Here is a 23,342-nt window from a genome sequence, read left to right as displayed (position 1 = left end):
TCTCATGATATATCAATATGTATTCTTGAAATGCTTGTTTTCATAGCAGACTAGTTTTATTTATGTTATAGCTCCAAAGGGTTGGAGCGATAGCACAGTGGGTAAGGTGTTTGCATTGCACACAGCCGACCTAGCCAACCCAGGTTCAATTCCTCCGCCCCTCTCAGAAGGTCCGGAAAGCTACCGAGAGTATCTCACCCACATGGAAAAACCTGGAAACTACCCATGACATACTCAGTATGCCAAATGCAGTAACAAGTGTCACAATGGAGATGTACTGTGCCCGCTCAGGCAAATTGATGAACAACAGGAAGACAGACAGTGACAGGACAGTGACAGTGATAGCTCCAAAATAAATTAACATAAATTTTTACTTTTGTACTAGGAAAAGCAAATGCCAATTCCCTCTTTCTTCTCATTAGGTTCTATGACTAGGCAATCCTATTTGTTTATTCTATAATTATAGATTTTATTCCTTGTTTTGTTTTTTCTAAGCTAATGATAATTTTTAAAAATTTCCCACTTACGAAACTTTCCTCAATATAGTTAAAGCCATCTACCACAAGTCTACAGCAAGCATCATCCACAATGGGGAAAAACTGAGAGGCTTCCCTCTAAGATCAGGGACGAGACAAGGATGTCCACTCTCTCCACTGCTGTTCAATATAATACTGGAAGTACTTGCAGTAGCTATTAGGAAAGAAAAAGATATTAAGGGCATTCAGGTAGGAAAGGAAGAAATCAAGCTCTCACTATTCGCAGATGATATGATACTATACTTAGAAAACCCAATAACCTCCACCAAAAAATCCTAGAAACAATAGACTTGTATAGTAAAATTGCAGGCTATAAAATCAATACCCAAAAGTCCATGGCTTTCCTATACACAAACAGTGAGAGTGAAGAACGTTACATGAAATAAACAATCCCATTCACAATTGTGCCCCAGAAAATCAAGTATCTAGGAATCAGCTTAACTAAGGAAGTAAAGGACCTGTACAAAGAAAACTACAAAACGCTACTTCAGGAAATAAAAGAGGACATGAGAAAATGGAAAGATGTCCCCTGCTCATGGGTCGAGAGAGTTAACATTGTCAAAATGGCAACACTTCCCAAAGCATTTTACAAATTCAAAGCAATCCCTATAAGGATACCCATGACATTCTTCAAAGAAATGGAGCAAACACTCCTGAAATTCGTATGGAACAATAAGCCCCCACAAATAGCTAAAGCAATTCTTGGGAAAAAGAAAATGGAAGAAATCAACCTTCCTAAATTCAAACTCTACTACAAAGCAGTAATAATTAAAACAGCATGGTACTGGAAGAAAGGCAGAGCTGCAGACCAATGGAACAAGGTTGAATATACTGACATCTCCCCTCAATCATATGATCATCTAGTCTTTGATAAAGGTGCAAGAAATGTGAAGTGGAATAAGGAAAGCCTCTTTAACAAATTGTGCTGGCAAAACTGGATGGCTACATGCAAAAAAGTGGGCTCAGAACTCTGCCTAATACCATGTACAAAAGTAAGATCAAAGTGGATTAAAAACCTCAACATCAGACCGGACTCCATAAGGTACATTGAAGACAAAGTTGGCAAAACCCTCCATGACATTGAAGCTAATGGTATCCTCAAAGATGTCATGCCACTGGCCAAGCAAGTGAAAACAGAGATAGACAAATGGAACTATCTTAAACTAAGAAGCTTCTACACCTCAAAAGAAATAGTGACCAAAATACAAAGACAGTCTACAGAATGGGAAAGGATATTCGCACAATACACATCAGACAAGGGATTGATATCAAGGATATATAAAGTACTGATTGAACTCAACAAGAAGAAAACATCCAACCCAGCCAAAAAATGGAGCAACGAAATGAACAGAAACTTTCTCAAAGTAGAAGTCCGAATGGCAAAAAGGCACATGAGAAAATGTTCTACATCATTAATCATCAGGGAAATGCAGATCAAAACCACAGTGAGACACCATCTCACACCACAGAGACTGGTCAACATCCAAAAGAATAAAAGCAACTGGTGCTGGCGTAGATGTGGCGAGAAAGGGACCCTCCTTCACTACTGGTGGGAATGCCGACTGTTTCAGCCCTTTTGGAAACCAGTATGGACGATCCTCAAAAAATTAGAAATTGAGCTCCCATTTGACCTAGCAATACCACTCCTGGGAATATATTCCAGAGAGGCAAAAAAGTAGAGTCGAAGTGGCATCTGCACTCGTTTGTTCATTGCAGCACTGTTTACAATAGCCAGAATCTGGAAAAAACCTGAGTGCCTGAGAACAGACGACTTGTTAAAGAAACAATGGTACATCTACACAATGGAGTACTATGTAGCTGTTAGAAAAGATGAAGTCATGAAATTTACATACAAGTGGTACTACATGGAAAGCATCATGCTAAGAGAAATGAGTCAGAAAGAGAGGGATAGACATAAAAAGATTGCATTCATCGGGGTAACATAAAGTAACAAAATAGAAGACTAACACCAAAAAATAACTGAGATTAGTACCAGGAGGTTTACTCCATGGATTGGAGGCAAACCACACATGCTAGGGGAAAAGGCAGCTCAGATAGAGAAGGGAGCACCAAATAAAGGGTGTTGGGAGGATCCTTCCAGGATGGGAGAAGGAAGCTGAAAGTAGACTATAGACCAAACATGATTGCCACTCAATGCCTCTTTTGTAAACCACAGCACCCAAAAGGAGAGAGAGAACAAAAGGGAATGCCATACCACAGAGACAGGGTGGAATGGGGGGGATGGGGTGTGGGAGGGATACTGGGATCCGTGGTGGTGGAAAATGGGCACTGTTGGTTGGATGGGTATTAGATCATTGTATAATTGAAACCCAAGCACAAAAATGTGTAAGTCTACAACTGTACCTCATAATAAAAACTTTAAAAAATTTTCCTACTTAATAAAAAAATAGAATGTATTTTCAAAAACAGTAATTTAAGGGACTGGGGGTAGATTTTCCATTCTTTGTAATAACTGTGCCACATGCATTGCTGTAACTTTCATGATGATAATCACAAAATGGTTTTCTGTGAAAACTCTAATAAGTGTTCTGGTTGATGATTCTTCCAGTGCAAAACCATTCTGAATCTGTCGAGAAATATGAAACGGAAGGCTACTTATTCAGTGTGCATATAGAAACTGTATGATAGCATAAATTTGGACCAATGAAACTCAACTCTCAACTATGAGTTTGGGGCAGAACTAGAGAACATATAGTAAAAGGAAAAAGTTCAAGATCAGATCAGCCCTCTACTTAGAAACAGATTTTGTACTTCAAATATGATTCTAGGTGCCTGGTCCTTCCACTCCACACGCCGATGATGCTTCACAATATTTTATTTCTCTTCAAAACTCCAACATTTTCTTTCCAAAACATCATACTTAACGCCAAAAACAGAAGCCCTGAGAAAATTACTTCCTCATCCTTTTCAACTAATTCTATCAAGATCTGTTCTTGCATCTGAAGGAGCATCTGTTTCTTCTGAGTGCTGCTTCCTTTCTGAAGGACCGCTGAATAGCTCTTCTTGGGAAGTTGCATCCACTTATGTTCTGGGTCCTGGCTCCTAAAATAATCAGCCTCGCTCTCCCATGAGAGTCCAACATTCTCTGGATTCATGACATAGTAAACATGGAACTTCTTCCTGCATTAAAAATCCTCTCACAGCACCACAATTTCCAAATTTGATTCAATGTTTCTCCTGTCTTTAGTGTCAAAAATGAAATGAAACCATTTTCATTCTCATTGCCTTGAAGTTTTCAACCCCAATCTCTTAAATTCATATTTTCAGACTTTTCATGGTGCCACCCCAGTGGAATGAATATTGCTCTTGGTCAAAGATTATCTTTATAATTTTACATCCATTATTATGGCCAGTCTCTTCTTACATGATGACATATAAGAATTGACCCAACATTTCACAATTTATTCTTTTCTCCCTTCACTTGAATTTAAGAAGTATACAATATTTTCTGATTATTTTCTACATTTTTACTGGTCATTTCTTTTGTTATCCTCTTTGGTTGTATTTCAAGCATCTTTCTAAGCTATCAATATTGAAATACTTCAGGGTTTCATCTTGGAATAGGTTTGTTCTTACCATACTAGCACAATTTGAGTTCATATTGTCATATTTCAGTAGATAATGGGACCCACAATACTAGTTTCTCCAGTGATTTTTACCTTTCTCAGCATATCCACTGGTATCTAGCTGGCACTGTGTAATCCCATCAATGGCCAAGACCCAGAGACTGTAAAACCCAGCTCCCAGAAGCTTCCAGACATCTTATTATCTAGTCCTTACTCTGGAGAACCTGGCAGGCTACCAAAAGTATCCTGCCCACACAGCAGAGTCTGGCAAACTCCCCGTGGTGTATTCACTATGCCAAAAACAAGTAACAATGTTGGGTCTCATTATCCTGACCCTGAAAGAGCCTTGAATGTGGCACTTTCCAAAAATCTCAGGGCTAGGACGAAGAAGACGTTACTGGTGCCTGCTTGAGAAAATCAATCAACAACAGGATGACAGTGATACAGTGATCTAGCTGGTTATTTATATACCATCTCTGTTTGGTATTTATAGTCATATTAATAATTATATTTAATAATGAACTTCCTATTTACACTTATTAATTAATATTTCTCTAAATTAATCTCAACTGTAAGTGGTGTCACCAGTATACACCAGATCTTTATAACAACCAACATAGAATTCTTTCATCCTTTTTTTTATATAACACCTCACCAGTTGTTCAATGGATCCTGTTATCTCTAACTTCAGTCTCTTCATATCTCCTAAAATTTTAGTTCAAGACCATATTATCTCTCACCCTGCTGGTGGATAACCATAACCACTCTCTTTTTTTGCCACTCTGAATCCTTTTGACCTGTTGTTTGGGTAACAAGTTTAGAAAGCACAGTTACTGAAAAATTGTCACTATTATTTTTCATGCTTCTGTGTATTGATGACTTAACTGAACAATTCCCATCCAGTCTCACTAAGTAACTTCAGCACTTTTACGAACTGGGTAGTTATTAAGGCACTGAAATTCTCAGTATCTATCTCCCTTTTTTTTCTCTTCTATATCCCTCATTATTCCCCACTAGATTTGTCCTTTCCTTGTAGTCTCTCCAGGATAGCAATAGACTTTTTACTTGGTAGATCTCTGTCCCCAGTGTTCAAAAGAATTTCTGTCATACTCAAATGGATTCAAATTCCCCCATCTTGTGTAGCAGATATTACATGATCTTACTTCTGGATATCGCCTAATGTTGTTTCTGCCACATTCTGGAAATTCTAAAAGTTTACTTGTATTCTCAAATATCTGGTTAATTATTTCTCTGTTTTAGTTGGGCTGGAGTGATAGAACAGCAGTAGGGTGTTTGCCTTGCATGCAGCCAGCCCGGCCAAGCCACGTTCGATTCCTCCACCCCTCTCAGAAAGTCTGGCAAGCTACCAACAGTATTCAATATGCCAAACACAGTAACAAGAAGTCTCACAATGAAGACATTACTGGACCTGCTCGAGCAAATTGGTGAACAACGGGAGGACAGTGTTTGTTTGTTTACTTTATCCTATATTTATAGTTGGATGTGAACTATAGCAAGTGCACGTCTACACTGAGTCAAACTGTGTGGATAAATGACCATTTTGTGTGGAATCAGGAGGCAAACAAATATAATTTCTATTTTCTATTTCTATTTTATTTTATTTATTTTGATTCTTATAACTTTGAATATCATCACATTTATCACATCTCTATCATACTGCATTAAAAGATGAAATAGGATTTGTTTTTCAAGTTTTAAAGTTTAGAAGTCTCATAAAATTTAATGGCATAGTGACAGTATCTTCTAATGTTGAAGATACAGTAAGATGGAGGCAGAGCTTAAACTACAATCAAATCACTTGCTCAGTATTTTGGCTACTTTTTTTTTTCTTTTTGGGTTATACCCGGCAATGCACAGGAGTTACTCCTGGTTCATGCACTCAGGAATTATTCCTGGCGGTGCTCAGGGGACCATATGGGATGCTGGGAATCGAACCTAGGTCGGCTGCGTGCAAGGCAAATGCCCTACCTGCTGTGCTATTGCTCCAGCCCCTATTTTAGCTACCTTTACATTAAAAAATATTTGGGAAAGCTGTGACATTGGGGCTCTGGTAAATAATAAGCTATACCATAGTTTTCCTTTTATTATGGTAAAAGTAGTCAACAATACTGTGTGCATTCCAGGTATACCATTTGTTATCTCAGAAACTATATACACTAAACATTCCCACCAGCAAATATCTAGTCACCATCTTGAGTCAACCTTCTTGTCATGTTCATGACCCCTCCTGCTCTGGGGACCATCATTCTGTTATTCAGTATCGGGGAGTTAGTTTTCATTAGTTCATTTGCTTTGTTTCTTTATATTCACAAATGAATGAAATGTGCCATTTGTCTTTTTCCTTCTAAATTACTTAGTCTAATCTCCATTGTATTGCTGCCATTGGCAATATTTCTTCTTTTCTATAGCTGAGTCATTTTTCATTGTGAGTATATACCACATCTTTATATAATCACTTGGCTGTTTCCATATCTTGAATATTATAAAGAGCACTGTAATTAGTGTAGGCACAGGCCTACTATTTTCAAATTAGTAATTTTACATTCTTCAGATAATTATCTGGAAGCTGAATTTCTGAACTGTGTAGTAGTTCCCTTTTCAAGTTTTTGAGGAATCCTCATGGTGTTGTATGTAGTGACTATTCCAAATGATAATAAATGTAGACCATCTTTACATGTGCCTATAGAACAGTTAAAGGTCTTTTAGGGGGAAAGGCCGATTTAGGTAGGCTACTCATTTTACTTTTATTTCATTCTCTTGGGCACGTCCAGCAGTGCTAAGGGCTTAGTCCTAGCTCTGTGCTCAGGTATCACTTCTGGAAAGGATTGAGAAATCATATGTTGTTCCAAGGATCAAACCTTGGTTAATGAGTGTAAGAAAACCACCCTTCCCACTGTTCTAGCTCTCCAGACCCAATTTTTTAATTGAATCACATGGTTTTATTGCTATTGAGTTGTCTGAGTTGTTCAGGTGTTTTGGCAATTAAGACTTTGTATGATGTACGATTTGCATGTAGTTAATTCCATTTAAATACATTTTCATTTAATTGATATATTTCACTTTGCATAAAATGTTTAGCTTATGTAGTCTTGTTTATATCCTTTTATGCTTCTGCTCTTGGAGAGATGCAAAGATATTACTACTAGGTGTAATAACAATGAACTTGTCACCAATTTTTTTTGAAAGAACAAAATAAGTATTTTTCATTGATCAGTTTTTTCCCAACCCAATAAAAATGAACTGGACATAAAATAAAGATATACAATCAGGTATATTTGTTCTAAATACTCTAAGGAGAGACAACAAAAGGAAAATATCACCTGGAGCTTAATGCAGTGCTAAGAGAGTACTTAGAAGTTCTAAAGGAAAAGTGATTTGATGATCAATGTTAGAACTTCCTGAATGAAAAGAAATAAAGCAAATATACTAGCAAAATGTACTTTTTATAAATTAATCTTAGAATAACAACAATATTGGTGTTATTACAGAGCTTAAGTGAAGGAACTTAGAAGTAATGGGAGAAGAGATCAGGCCGACAGTGGCAAATTTTCCTAGAGGTAGCAAGTATTTTCATTTGGTATTGAGTATGGTGTGGTACAGTAACATTTTTTGAAGGGATACCCATGGATGAATTAATTTTTTGATATCTTTACCTTCATGTTTCTACTCTATACCAATCACCAAAAGGGAGGGACACACTTTCCAACACTCCTTGGATTCCATCTCAGCAAAGGAAGTTTAAAGCTAAGAACGTTTGCATCTAAGTGTAGAAAGTTCCTGGGCCTTCCTGGGTTTTTTCCCCTACTTTTTCACTGTGGTACCAGAGTGTGCAATAGGTTTAATGTCATTTTCCTGTAGTTTCAGAGTGCTACATCAATCCTTTTATTAGTGTTTCAAAGTGCCTCAACCAGTTTCAAGTTCCTCCCTTCCCATCAGTTCCCAGTCCTATTTTTGTAACTTAATTTAAATTAATTTTGGTGTATGGAATAACCTGGTGGTCTCGTTTCATACTTTTGCATATTGGAGTCAAGTTTCTCTGTTTCCACCTCTGTGCAGTATATCCTTAGGTCTTTGGTCATAGATTACTTTTTCTGGGGTCAAGAGATCATTCAAGTGGCAACTTCTCATAAAGTGGAGGCTTTGAGTTCAATCTCCAGAACCACATGATCTTCAAAGCACTGTCAGCTATGACCCTGATGGTCACCATACACCAATGGATGAGCAACACTGTTTCACTGGACAGCAATCCAACACCACTCAAGCTCACACCACCAATTTGAGCATTGCCAGGAGTGGTCTGACCCAGAGTTCTTCTTTAGATTATCCCCATACTAGTTGTATATATAAGTGCGATTTTATTTCCAGGATCTTGGTTTTATTCTATTAACAAGTGTGCATGTTTTGATCTCAGAACCACAATGTTGCAATTACTGTAGCTTTTTAGTTTGGTTTAAACTCAGGAAAGGACCACAGAGATAGTACAGGTGGCAGGGTGCTTGGCTTGCGTACTGCCAACCTAAGTTCTATGCATGGAGTCTGATGTGGTCCCTTGAGTAGAGCAAGGAGTGATTCCTGAGCACTCAGCTAGTATTAAACCATGAGCACTGCTCAGTGTACCCCTCCCACACCCCAAAGGAAAAAAAAGACTCATTTGGGGGAGAATAAAGAGATTGTACATATAGTAAGGTGCTGGCTTTGCACCCTGCCAACCTGAGTTTGAACCCTGAGAACTCATATTATCCCTGAATCCAGCCAGGAATGATGGTGTGATCCCTGCACAGAGAGCCAGGAGTAGTAGGTCGGTGAGTGTAATCGGGTGTGGTCAAAAACCAAAAATTAAAAGATAAAGAAAAAAGAAAAAAAAAAGAAAAGAAAAAATCGTGAGCCAGAAAGATAGTCCAGAAACTAAAGCACTTATCTTTCACGAACTGAACCTGGATTAGATCCCCAGCACCCTCTATGGTTCCCTGAATCAGGCCAGGAAGGGTCCCTAAGCACAGACTCAGGAGTAAGCCCTGAACACTGCCAGTCAAAGATAAATAAGACATAATGGAATTTAAAAGCTCAGATGATTTTTTTGGTCCATTTTTATTTATTTATTTATTTATTATTTTTTATTAGTGAAACACCATGAGGTACAGTTGTAGACTTAAGAATTTTTGTGCTTGGGTTTCAGTTATACAATGATCAAGTACCCATCCCTCCCTCAGCGCCCATCCTCCACCACCATGGGTCCTAGCATCCCTCCCACCCCTCATCCCCCCATCCCACCCTGCCTCTGTGGCAGGGCATTCCCTTTTCTTCAAAGCCAAGCAAAAATTAAGAAGAGCACAGAAAAGTACAAAGAGAATACACACACACACACACACACACAAAATGACAGCATGAATTCAAGTGTATCAAAAATAATGATTTCTTCTAGACAAAATGAAATGATGAACATTTAATTGTTTCTCCAATTCTGAAAGTCAAAATCATAAGATGATTAAAGAAAAATGGTAATACATTGGATATAGGTCCAAAACAAGTAAGCCCTAAACAAAAAAAAAAGAGGATAAAAGAGGTGATCTTTGTAGTTTCCGGACCTTACTTTGTTGAAATTTCCATATGTGGAGAAAGAACAAAGGCAAAGAATCTTAGTTTTGAGTTGATGGAGCAGAATCTTTTACACCTTTATTATTGTTGTCATTGTTTTTCTTTTCTTTCTTTTTCTTTCTTTTTTTTTTAAATTTCGTCACTTGTTCTATTGAGAGTAAATGTTAAAACACTTAACTCTAACTGTGGGTTGGTCTTTTCTTGCAGTTCTTTTAGTTTTTCCATGGTGTATGTTGAAGCTCTATCATTAAATGCACAAATAATTGGGACAGTTAAGTCATCTTAGTGAACTGAACCCTTTATCTTCATGAATAACTTTGGTAGGTAATGCTATTTTTTTTTCAATTTACTTCAGCTGTTACCCTGTTTTTGACAAAACCAGCACAGATTTTTTTTGTTTGATTTCATCAAGGCATATTTTTACATAGTTTAATTTAAAATATATTTTAGCTTTATTTTTTTTTATTTCCATAAAGTTCCTTTTTCTTATGCTCTTATCTTTTGGGAACACCATTAAAAATATTAAACAATTTGAAGTCTTTCTACAGCTCCTAATAGATGGTATTTCAAATTTTTCATCTCTATTTTATTTTCAACATTCTCTATGGTTATTTTTTCAAGTTCATTGATTCTCTTCTTTTGAAATGCCTAAGCTGCTGCAAATTTTATTCATTGTGCTTATTATTTCAGATATTTAAGTCTTGATCTTGAGATAACACAGCTGTATGGCGTTTGGCCTTGCATTCGGTCAACCTGACTGACTCGGGTTAAATTCTCCCGCCCCTCCCAGAGAGCCCAGCAAGCTACTGAGAGTATCTCACCCGCACGGCAAAGCCTGGCAAGCTACCCGTGAGGTATTTGATATGCCAAACACAGTAACAACAAGTCTCACACTGGAGACGTTACTGGGCCCGCTCGAGCAAATCGATGAACAACGGGAGGACAGTGACAGTGACAGTGATATTGAGATGTTTCAGCTATGCGTTTACTCAATATTTCACTCTTTTCCTAGCTTCTTTGGTGTATTATTTACCATTACATAACTATTTAGATATCCTTTTTATTAAGTGTGTCATTTGAGGGCTATTTTAGTTGATTGATTTTCTCCTCATTTGTGAATATTTTCGACTGTATACCAACACTGTGAATTTCACCTTGTAATACACCATGTTATTTTTTGTATTTCTGTAAATACTCTTGACCTTTATTCTGTGACAAAGATAAGTTTCTTGGAAACAGTATGATACTTTTAGGTCTTGCTTTTATGCCTTGTTAGACAAAACTAGAGCAGCATTTGGTCTAGGTGAATTTTCCCCACTACCAAGATGAAAGCCTTTTAGGAACTTTTATATGACCCCTGAACTAAGAAGTTTTTCATTTTAGCTTGTAGAAATAGAAATCATTCTCAAGCCTAGTCAGGTACTGTTTTCGTTCATCCTTTATATAATTATCCTTGTATCAGACAGTTTTCTTGCATGCATGGGCTTATCAGAAGAGACCAAATATTTGGGAAGGATCATGCATCTTTATATATAGTTCTTTCTTTTCTAGCACATTGTCTTGCCAACTGATACACCCTGACCACTGTGGATTCCCAGCTTTCTTTTTATCTTAAGGAGAGGAGAGCGTCTATGTAGATTTTCTTTTCCTGTTTTGCCATTTCAGAGATTTTCTAGGCAGGATGTTTGGCACGTTTTGTATTTACCTTGTTTGTTTCCAATATTCCATGCATTGCTGATACTTAAAACAAGAGCTTAACTCTATTTAACTTTATCTCATCACCACTGAAAGTAGCACTGTCTGTAGCAATGTCCTCCCGTTGCTCATTGATTTGCTCGAATATGCTCAGCAACGTCTTCAGTGTTTGGCATATCGAATATATCACGCATAGCTTGCCAGGCTTTGCCGTGCAAGCAAAATACTCTTCTTAGCTTGTCGGGAGTTTTTTCGAGACCGGCAGAGGAATCCAACCCAGCTTGGCCAGGCCGGCAGCTTGCAAGGCAAACGCCCTACCACTGTGCTAACACTCCAGCCCACCACTGAAAGTAAAGTTCCATAATTAAGATTTTAAGTATACAAAATACCTATTCCAAATGGAAAAAGAGATGAATTCAGTGCAATTATTTATAATAGCTAATATGGAATTACCTGTGTCCATATACATATGTACATATGAATATATAAAGAAGACATGATATATACACACATATGTAAGAAGGCATAATATATATACATAGTTATACATACATACACATATGTATATGTAATGAAACAGCTTATTATTTAACCATAGAACAGTAAAATTTTACTACTTAAGACATAAATATAACTTTACGTATTATTCTCATGCTCTATGTTTATTGCTATATATTTGATTGATTTTTCTCCTCATTTCCTCCTCTTAAAATGAAAAATAAATAAACACCATAGATCTCTATTGTGTTTCAAATCATTTTGAAAAATCAAATTCTTACTTTAGGCTGAAGAGATTGTAAGGTACTTGCCTTGCAAGTAGCTGGCTTCAGTTTAATCTCCAGCACACATATGATCTCCACGCATTGCTAGTAATAGAGCCAGAAGTTAGCCCTGAGCACCAGTGGATGTGTTTAAAAAGAATAATGTAAAAGAAAACATAGAGAGAGAGCTACACAAGTTACCTGTAGACAAATACTTAAATATGCATTAAGGCCCTTTGATGTCCTCTAAATTCCTATCCTGAGCCTCTACAGAAGTAGAGTTTTGGCATTGAGATAAGGTTGATGGCAGCTATTATTCTAATTCCAGGCATTGCAAGTATGTTCTTTACTTCCTAACATTCAAGGGATTTTTCTTATTTCCCTAAAAGTATGATTAAAAAAAAAAAAGTACTAAAAGACCGTACACTGGGCACAGGTCAAGGCTGCACTGTAAAGCCAAGGAAAGGAAAGGAAAGAGATAGAATAGGGTAGCACTATAGCACTGAACTCCTGTTGTTCATCAATTTGCTCCAGCAGGCACCATTAATGCCTCCATTGTGAGACTTGTTACTGTTTTTGGCATATAGAATACGCCATAGGGAGTTCTCCAGGCTTTGTCATGCTCGGATACTCTCAGAAGTTTGCCGGGCTCCCCAGAGGGACAGAGAAGTCAAACCCGGGTTGGCCATGTGCAAGGCAAATGCCCTACCTGCTGTGCCTGTGGGCTATGATAGCATAAGATAAGATAGGATAGGATAGGACAGAGTGAAATATGACAGAATAGGAGAAGGTATTGGTAATGGGAAAACACTAACTCCTACAGGTAAAGCATTTTTCCCAATGTCATGAGCTAAAGAGGGTTCTTATAGGCTTTTTCTAACCAGCATAGTTTTGCCATTTTCTTTCCTAATTTTCCATGATGCCAACCACAGCTCTAAGCAAATCTCCTATTTTCTCGATTACGGGGCAAAGAGCTTTCAGTTTCAACAATGGCTCATAATTAGTCCAGTTCCTGGACTCACCAAAAACTTGGACCTGAAACAGAAATGCTGACTCTCCCTAAAATCAGTACTGTTCCGCCTAATTTCTCAGTTTCACCACAACTATGGAAAAGTTTCAGGGTGACAAAATAAACTTTAAATCTTAATCCTCCCTCAGGCTATCTCTGAGTGAGGGAAGTCATTCCTCTGTTACAAATTTCCATCCTTGAATCTCACTTTCCTCTTCTGAGCTCAAAGAAAATAACTGAGAATATGTTCTCAAGTTAAAACTGAGGTTTGTCCTTGTTCACTTGAATGTTTTCATTTTGGGGGACCCTACTCAACAATGTTCAGTCCTTATTCCTGGCTCTACACTTAGAGATCAATCTTTGCTGGAGTGGGGGAGTATACTGGGTGCCCAGAATCGAACCCGTATCAGCCACATGCAAGGCAGTTGCTTTACCTACTGTACCATTTGCTCCAGATCTCTAAAAGCAGAATTTTGAAGCAAATTTTATCTTTGGAATGTTTGTATGCACCATGAGATTGACAGCTTCTTTAAAGAAAGGTCAGTAGTGATATTATCATATTATAATATTGTATATCCACACCACATTTTATGGGGTCCAAACAGTAGGCAACCAATCACATAAAGAAATATTTATATATGTATACATATATATGAAAGTTCACAAGACTCAACCTTTAACAGCATGTTAATGATCTCTTATAAGTCTTAATGGACCCTGTCAAAATAGAACAATCTTCACAATCTTTCCTCTATGGATACTTTTTTGGAGCATTTTCAGAGTTTTTTCATAGCCTACAATAGAAAATATTTTATTTTGGTTCGGGTTTGGGACAGGGATTGGGGGTTGGGATGGAAATATCCCAAATTTGGTGGTGAGAAGGTGTAATGGTGGTGGGATTGGTGTTTTATTATTAAATGCAATCAAATATTGTGAACCTTATAAAATAATAAATAAAATATAGCCACATTTGGAAGATCTACATAATTCAGCAAAACTACATTTTTCAACTATTCAATGCATTGTTACACAATTATGTAGAATGCTATAAACCAATTGTGATGCAACAACATATGCAAAGCTCATAGAAAAGATTTAAGTTTTCATATGGCATCAACTATTTGAGAAGTTTTTTATTCAGCTGAATATTGTCATATTATAAAAGAATATTCACAGCCATATGAAAAGACTAATAAATTAAATCAAGCCATTTCTTAAATAAACTTTTAAAAATTATGTTAGAATATGAAATTTTGTTAGAATATAAAATTGAGGAGAAAAATCAATCAAATATATAGCAATAAACATAGATCATAAGAATAATACGTAAAGTTTTATTTATGTCTTAAGTAGTAATTAAAGTAAAAAATTAAAGACTTTTAAAGTTGAAAAGTGACGAGTTGGGTGAAAAGATTCAAAGGAATAGCACAAAAGAAAATAAAGAGGCCTCTATGTCTTGAGATATTAAGAAAGAAAAGGTGAACTTGATGTGTTTAACAATATCAAATGAAGATACTATATGGCTGAAATATAGGAAGGGAGAGAGTGGAACAGACAAGGTTTGAAAATAAGCAGAAGCCAAACTAGACAAATTATTCTTAGTACAAAAGTCATTGAAGAGCTTACAGGACAGAGACAGCCAAATCATTTTTTGTACTCATTCCTTTTCACCCTAACTTCCTATGTGTGTTCTGCTTGAGAGAGATCTGCCTCTGTAAAAGCAGTTATCAATGAAGAAACCAATGCAGGAGGCCAGATGAAAATAATAATACAATATACACTGAGGTTCTGACAAGGCCAGCACAGAGAGCTTATGACTACTTATTTGTATATAAAGTTTAATTAAAGATGACTAGGTGGGGACAAGAAAGGGAAGGGGAATACAAGCAACCAAGTTTCTGCTTTCTACAGCTAAACTTACAAAAACATCATTGAGTGACAAAAGGTCTTGGAGGTGAATTAGGACCAGTAAATTTGAAAGGCCCAAGAGTTACCAAATAAAGTAGCTGATTGAATAAATTAATTAGGAGGTATCAGAAATGGAAATCTAATTTTGATAACTATTGGGATTTAGGCAACGAATTAGATAAACTTATCTAAATGTAGCAGTAGTTAATTCTTTGTGTCACCTTGATTTGGTCAAGGAACGCTGAAGTATCAGATCAAACACTACTTCTACGAGTTTTTAGAGGGTTTTTCAGATCTTCTTTTAATTGGTCAACTGAGCCAAGAACATTAATTTCCCAAATATGTTGCTTTTTTGGATCTCAGTTCTTCTCACTCTGCCACTGATCTTTCTGGGTCTTCAACTTGCATACAGCAAACACTGAGGTTCTCAGCCTCTATCACCACTTGGTCAATACCCATAGATAACAGAGAAATACATACATATATCTATACATATGATGCTTAGGTAGAGGTGAAGAAAAATTATATTTCATTAGAGAATTATATAGAGCACAATGGAAACTCCAACATCTATTTGTATTTTCAGGAAGAGGAAGAGGCATCTTAGAGAAGAAAAGAAATAAAATAGGATAGCGTGATGTCATAAAAGGCAAGGTTCAATTAGAGGAAAACTGAAGTCCTCTTGAGAAACAGTGTTACCTTGTTTAAAAAAAAGAAGTGAAACAAAAGCAAATTTTAGTGAGTAGTTTTATAAAATAGATGCATCATTTATTTTGAAAAGTGAATCATGATTTTGTGATGAATAAGATTTGTGTTACCTTGGAAGAGAACATTTGAGGTAGGGATTTGAGAAAAATGAGATGAGAAAGAGAAGGGTGCTTGTGTTATAAATAAATTGGGAAAAAGTATTTTAAATGAGGGCAATAATTGGCCTAGAGAGGACAGCAGATAAGACACTTGCCTTTCACACTGCTGACCTGGGTTCAATCCCTGGCACCTCATATGGTCCCTCGAGCACTTCCAGGAGTGATCCTTGAGCACCAAAGCAGGATTAAACTCTGAGCAAAGTCCAGATGTGGCCTAAACATCCCCAAAAAATAAATTAATTAAACCAACAGAGTGAAGTAGTAAGTGGTAAATATTAAGTCAAGGAAGGTATGTGTAAGGATGTGTAATTCTATTTTCTTTCTACTCTCCATCAATCAGTTCCTTCATTACTTTCCTCACTAATTTAGATGCTGAATATTTAGCACAAAATTTAAGCTGACCAATGAACTGGGGAAGTTGTAAAGCATCAAGGAAGGCACATATCATGGGACTTCATGGCCCTTGATAAACATGGAAACCCAGTATGTTAATACTCATGCAAAATAATCTCTTGCAAAACTCTTCTGTAATAACTCAATTTTCAAAAAAAATATTTATCAAAAATACTTTATTTAATCAGAAGAAATGGTTCTTATAAAGTCTTACAAAATTGCAGTAATTTGTGTAATGTGTGTCATTATGAAAACATTCTTTCTCTATATTAAACTCAGCACTGTCAGACAAGTGGGAGTCTTGACCTCATATTTAACTTCAACTCGTGCTACAGCTTTTTCTGTAACAAGGGTCAGATTTATAGAAATATCTTCAGCAAATATGAGTCCTTTAGTTCTCACACATATGAATGATATATAGATAACTGATGCATATACATGAAAAAACAGAGAACCTAGTTCCAGAAAAGCTGAGTCTAATTAATTAATATGAAAGCATATAAAATTTTAATTAAGGAACAAGTTTTAATTTAATGAGTATTTTAAGCATAGTTTATATTCTTACTCAACCCAGTGGGGTTAGCCTTATTATTTTAATTTTAAAGATAAGGAAAATAAGTTTCATAGTACTTAAATGTCTTACCTAATATAGCTTTTCTTAAACCCAGGGTCTCCATCAAATCCAGTCACGTGGGTCCCTCCCTACAAATCCAGGACTGTTAGTAGCCTATGGTGAAATTGGTCCAGCACTTTACTTAAAGTAGTTTTTAGGGAATGCTGAATGATTTCTCAAAAGGGGGTGGCAGGTCAATTAAATTTGTGAACCATTCAGTACTAATGACCTCAAATGCATAAGTACGAATAGAGACCAGAAATCAGATTACTTGAGATACAGACCTAATGCCACTTTATCGTAACTCCTATAAACTTGGAAAGTTCTTCCTTCTATTCTCCCTCAAGTTTCTCATCTATAAAATGAGGCTAGTAATAACGTAATATCATATCTCTGTCTTTTCTATTTTTTTGTTTCTTTGTTTTTGAGCCACACCTAATGATGCTCAGGACTTCCTCCTCTTCCTGTGCTCAGGGATCACTACTCAGTGCAGGGTTCAGGGGACCATATTGGTTACCAGGGATCCAACCAAGCCGGCAGATTGCAAGGAAAGTTTCCTAACCACTGTACTATCTGTCCAGTCCCTCAAAGGATGATTATAAGTATTAAAGCCATTTAAACACTGCTTGGCTTATAAACCCAATAAATGATGACAACACATATATTTCTCTACTTAAGAATAGTTATTCTGGGTCCAGATAGTACAGTGGATAAGACACTTTCTATGCATTTAGCCAACCTGGGTTTGATTCCTGGCACTCTACTACAACTTCCAGCCCTGCCAGGAGTGATTCCTCAGTGCAGAGTCATAAGGTGTGACCCCAAAAGGAATAATAGCAATAATAATTGGTTTTTTTTTCCGAAGGTCACCCCTTTCAAAGTATATTTTACAGGAATTTTATTGAACAGAGTGCATTATAGTGAAATCACCTTACACCAGTGTGGATTTTATACCAAAACACAAACACTCATTGTTTAATTTTAAGCACTTCATCTCATGACTTTGGTCCATAGCTGAATTTTCTCCCATTTCAGTTTTTTTTGCCTACCTCACTCTCCAATAACACTTTTTCTTCCTACAAAGAGGCTAGTGACAAATTCATCTGCATGGAAGCTGGGAAGCAGCCCGGGTTTATTTGCAGACAACTCCACAGAGCTTCGGCAAGTGTGATCTGTCACAATATTGTAAGCTTGCACTGAGTCTGCTTCAGAAACCTGGCTGGGCACAGGGAAAGCAAACAAGCGCTGGCAGCTGGATCAGGCGGGGTTTCTCCATTTCTGCATCCAGTAATGACTTCGCCTGCTCTAATTGCTGCTTTCTCCTCTGAACAAGAGAATTCAGTCAAGTAGATAGGAGGAACTGGGTTGTTCTAAGATGATAGAAAAGCACTCCTTTCTTTTGATATAATTGCAGTCCCTTGTTCTTGGAGTAGTTACACGAAATAAATGTCATTCTAGGAGCACCCGTCCTTACAGCTATCCAAATGTTTCTAAGAAATCAAGAGTCTCGAACTCGGCATTCTGAGAGTGACATAGAAAAGTAGCAGTACAAAGGCTATTACCAAGGTAGCAGAGTCTAAAGGAGATGGGGCTGATTTGTTGCAGAAATATTTTCCACTTCATTTGAGAAGACCTACTTTCCACTCGTGTTTTGAATTTGATACATTCCACCTTATCGCTATGATAGACCCAGCAGGCAAATGAGGGGGAACAAACATGAAGGGGAATTAACAGGAAATTCAGTTGTGTGTGTCTGTGCTTCTGTCCTGATACCCGAGCTATGGAATCAATGATATTCCTACCAAATTACGGATTAAAAGAAATCATTTTATTCTTCCGGTTGTTATTCCTTCATTTTATTAAGCACGGGAAGCTTGAAAAACAGCAAAATTTAAAGCTCCTCCTTGTGGGAATTGAATATTCAAAAAAATGAGCTGAAGAGTGGGGGGGTGGTGGTGGAATAAATTTTCAAAGCTTTAAAACTTTCCTTTTTTCCCAATATAAATATAAACTAACTCATGACTCTATGATAGCCTGCCTGCAAGTCTGTATACGGTTACACCATACACAGGCACAAAGAATTAAAAACCAGGTAACTTAAATTGTAATACATATGTCCCAATTATCTGAATGACACAAGTGAAAAATATTTCTTTCCACAGTAACTTCCATAATTTTGTTTTTAAATAAGCTTTGAGGATATAATGTTAAGCATGGCTACTAATGTGGCATTACAAACTTGAGAGTTACTAAGATTGAAAAGAAATTCTATTGTGATGATCATTTTGTAATATATAAATACATTGTTTAATACCCATGAAATTAAAACTTACTATATGATGTTTTTATTTCAATATGAAAATAATTAAGATTCCCACTTCAATTATTTGTAAACTACTCTAGTTTGTTATTGCTTTGGTTTGATTCAATTTTTGGACCACTTCCAGATGAAATCAGGGTTTGCTGACGGCTTTGTGCTCAAGCATCACTTGTGGAGGTGCTTGGAGACCCATATGCAGCACTGGGATCAAACCGGGGTCAGTTGTATATAAGGGAAGTGCCTTACTTACCTCCTTACCTCCTATATTATCTCTCTAGAACTGAACTAATTTAGAATTTTCTTTTCAAATTACCATAATTTAGCAAAAAATCGTCACATCTGTTTTAGTTCAAAAAATTGTTTATAACTTATCATCATGCAATCTTATGACATAGCTCTGTTGGTCAAGTCATTTAAAAGTAAATAAAACATCACTTCAGTTACCCATGGCATGTGGATGCATTAGTTTTCTTGTATGTTAAGCCTATAACTAGTACTCTGAGCACATGAATCTTGTCAATATTTGTAAATAAGCCCTTTAAAGCCCCCTGCACTATTTCCATAATGAGTATATGATAAAAAGTGATCAACAATTGAAGACCATTGGTAATATAAAGCATCCATCAGTGGAACTTTGATATACATGAGTAATATACGTAAGTAATTAAATACTGGGACCTTATACCACATGAAATAGTTAAGCCCAATCTTCACAAATATGAGGATTTTTCCTTCTTTTTGTTTTTATCATATATTTCATTTGATGATGTGTTTATGTTAAACCATCTTTGCATCCATGGGAAAGATCACACTTGATTATGCTATGTGACCCTTTTGACCCCTGGGGTTCATCGATCTGTTAAAATTTTGCTAAGAATCTTCATTTGAATATTCATCAGCGATATATCAGCATGCAATTTTCTTTCTTGGCATTATCTGTGCCTATTTGTGGTATTACTGTAACATTAGATTAATAGAAAGATTTAGGAAGAATACTTGTTTAATCAATATTCTGGAGAAGCTTGAGAAGTATAGATAATTAAAATTCTTTTTTCTTTTTAAGGAAGTAAGGGTTGGGCCACACTTGTTATAAGCGTATTTCTGGTAGCTTCTAGGGGCTCATATGCGGTACTTGGTATTCGATTAGAGTCTGCTACAAGCGAAGCAAACACCTTACTTTTCTCTCCTCAGTAATTCATGTACTTTGAAAGTTTGGTGAACCCACAAGTGTATCCACCAGGGTTGTTGATCTTGGGGTGACTACATTACTGTACTAATTTCCTTACTTCTGTTTAGGTTTTCTACTTCCTAAAACCTGTTACAATCTTGGGAGTTTGTCTGATTCTAAAAAATGCATGAATTTCCTCTAGATTCTCTACTAACATAAACTTTGTTGATAATAGCTTATGATCTTTTGTATTTCTGGATGTCCATTATATTTTGTTTCCTTTCATCATCAGTCATATTTATTTGAGCTTTCTCTCTTTATTTCTTCATAAGTCTAGATAAGGTTTTGTCAATTTGGTTTATTATTAAAAATATAGCTTCTGGTTTCATTTACTCTTTGAATCATTTTCTTGATTTCTGTATTATTGATTTATGTTTTAATTTTTATTATTTCCTTCCTACACTTACTGGGAGGCTCTGTTGTTATTCTTTTTCTAGTTTGTCAAGCTGTGAAGTTAGATAGTTGATATTGAATTTTTATTTCCTGATGTGAAACTGTTATTGTTATGAACTTCCCTTAGTACAACTTTTGCTGTGTCAAATAAGTTCTGATCATTTCTGTCTTTTATTCTCATTAACTGTAAGCCATGTTGTACTTTTATTGTTTACTGGGATGGAGAGATTTGTACTGTGGGTAAGGTGCTTGCCTTGTACATGGCTGATCTAGGTTCAACTCAGCATCCCGTATGGTCACCCAAGCCCACCAGAAGTGATCCCAGAGCACAGAGCCATGAATGAATCCTGTACATAGCCAGGTATGGGCCCAAAACAAAAAGAAACAAACAAAAGGAATATCTCAATGTATTCTTTGATTTTCTCTTTAACTTGGTGGTTGTTTCTAAGTATGTTTCACAGTTTCCAGTTACTAATATGTTTCCTGAATTTCTTTATCTAACAGATTTCTGTCTTCCTGGCATTGTGATTTGAAGAAACACTTTCTAACCTTATGGACACTATAACTGTGCTTCATGTGGTCTCTCCTGCATTTTGTCCCACATGCACTGAAAAATAATGATATTAAGCTTTTCAGGGCAGAGAGTTATGTACACATAAATTAATCCCAGGTCTAAGTCCTCATTAAAGGTTCACATTTCTTATTTCATTGTTAATTTTCTGCCTGCTTTATTTGTTCAATGATGAGACTGGGGTGTTCTAGTCTTCCACTGCTATTATATTATTGTTGGTGAATCTCCTCAGGTTTGTAACTAGAAACTTTATAAATGTTGGTGCCCCTTTCTTGGGGAATTCATACCAATAACAATTCACCTCTTTAAATCTATTGATTCCTTAAGAAATAAATAATGACTATTCTATATTTGTTTTCTTTTGTTTTCTTTTGCATGAACACAATTTTTTCTCATGTCCCTACATTTTTCAGTTTATCATCAGTCTTTATGATTGTTTTACAACCATTAACTATGGGCCTGTGTTAACTATGGGTTGACATGTGTTTCTTATAGCAGAAAAATGTTGATTTTTTTCCTGATCCACCCAGTCATTCTATGCCTTTTAATGGGAGAGTTAAGTTCTTTGGCATATAGAAAAGCTATTGATATGAAGGAACCTGTTGTATTTCTCTGAGTATTTTGCCATTTGATTTGCATATGAGGTCATTCATTATGACCTTACCGAGTTGGATTCACTTAATCACTTAACTTCCCGGTAGTCGTCGATTTGCTCGAGCGGGCGCCAGTAACGTCTCCATTTGTCCCTGTCACGTGCTAGTGTAGCCCAATGGCATCTGTTCGCTCTGGGAACATGAAGAGCCTCAAACCGATCATTCATGATCTTCACGAAGAAATCTGAACATCTGGTAGGTGGGCGGCCACGCGGTCTTTTGACATCCCGTGGAATTCAGTCAGTAACAGCTGTAGTCCAGCGATCGTCTTTAAATCTCATTACGTGACCAGCCCATCTGGTTTTTGACACCTTGGCAAATGAGACAGTGTCCCTGATTCTTGATCGTCGACGGATGTCGGAACTCCGGATTCATTCTCTCATTTGAGTGAAACGTGATATTCCAAGCATAGCTCTTTCTATTCTTCTTTGGGAGACCTGAATAGCGTTCTCATCCTGTTTGCATAGGGTCCAGGTCTCTGAGGCATATGTTAATGCAGAAAGAACAGTGGAATCAAAGAGATGTGCCCGGAGCCGGAGGTTCTTCATTCTCTTAGCTATTTCTTCGACGTTCTTGAAGGCGTTCCAAGCCGCTCTCCTCCTCCTGCGCAGCTCGGGTGCCAGGTCATTTGTCATGTTGACTTCTCGACCTTGGTACACATAGCTGTTGCATTCGGAGATGGTCGTTCCATTGAGAGCGAATGGGGCATCAGGAATGAGGCTGTTTCTCATAAACATTGTCTTCGTAAGATTCAGCTGTAGTCCTACCTTTCCACACTCATGGTCAAAGTTGGCCAGCATTTGTGCCGCTTGGCTGATGTTTGGATTAATGGCAGCAAATATTCCCTACTCTTGTGTGTCTGAGAATGCTTAAAACACACCTTAAAACCTGAGTGAAAATTTTGCAGGGAAGAAAATTCTTGGTTGAATGAACTTTTCATTCAATGATTTGAATATATGATTTTATTCACTTATGTTTTTTCCATCATATATTATTTCTTGCTCCTTTTGTGCTGCTTTGGGACAACTTTGTCTTTTCTTCTTCCCATTTTTACAATGGGACTTGGTGTTGTTTTCTTATCTTCATAGACATTCTCTGGGTCTCCTGGATCAGTGCACCAATCTGCCTCTTCAGATTTGAGTTCTCAGCTGTTATTTCTTCAACCAACCGTTTTTCCCTTTCCTAATTTCCTT

Source organism: Sorex fumeus, unplaced genomic scaffold (genome assembly GCF_029834395.1).
Source record: "Sorex fumeus unplaced genomic scaffold, SorFum_2.1 ptg000061l, whole genome shotgun sequence".
Taxonomy (NCBI): domain Eukaryota; kingdom Metazoa; phylum Chordata; class Mammalia; order Eulipotyphla; family Soricidae; genus Sorex; species Sorex fumeus.
This window is presented reverse-complemented; position numbering follows the sequence as displayed.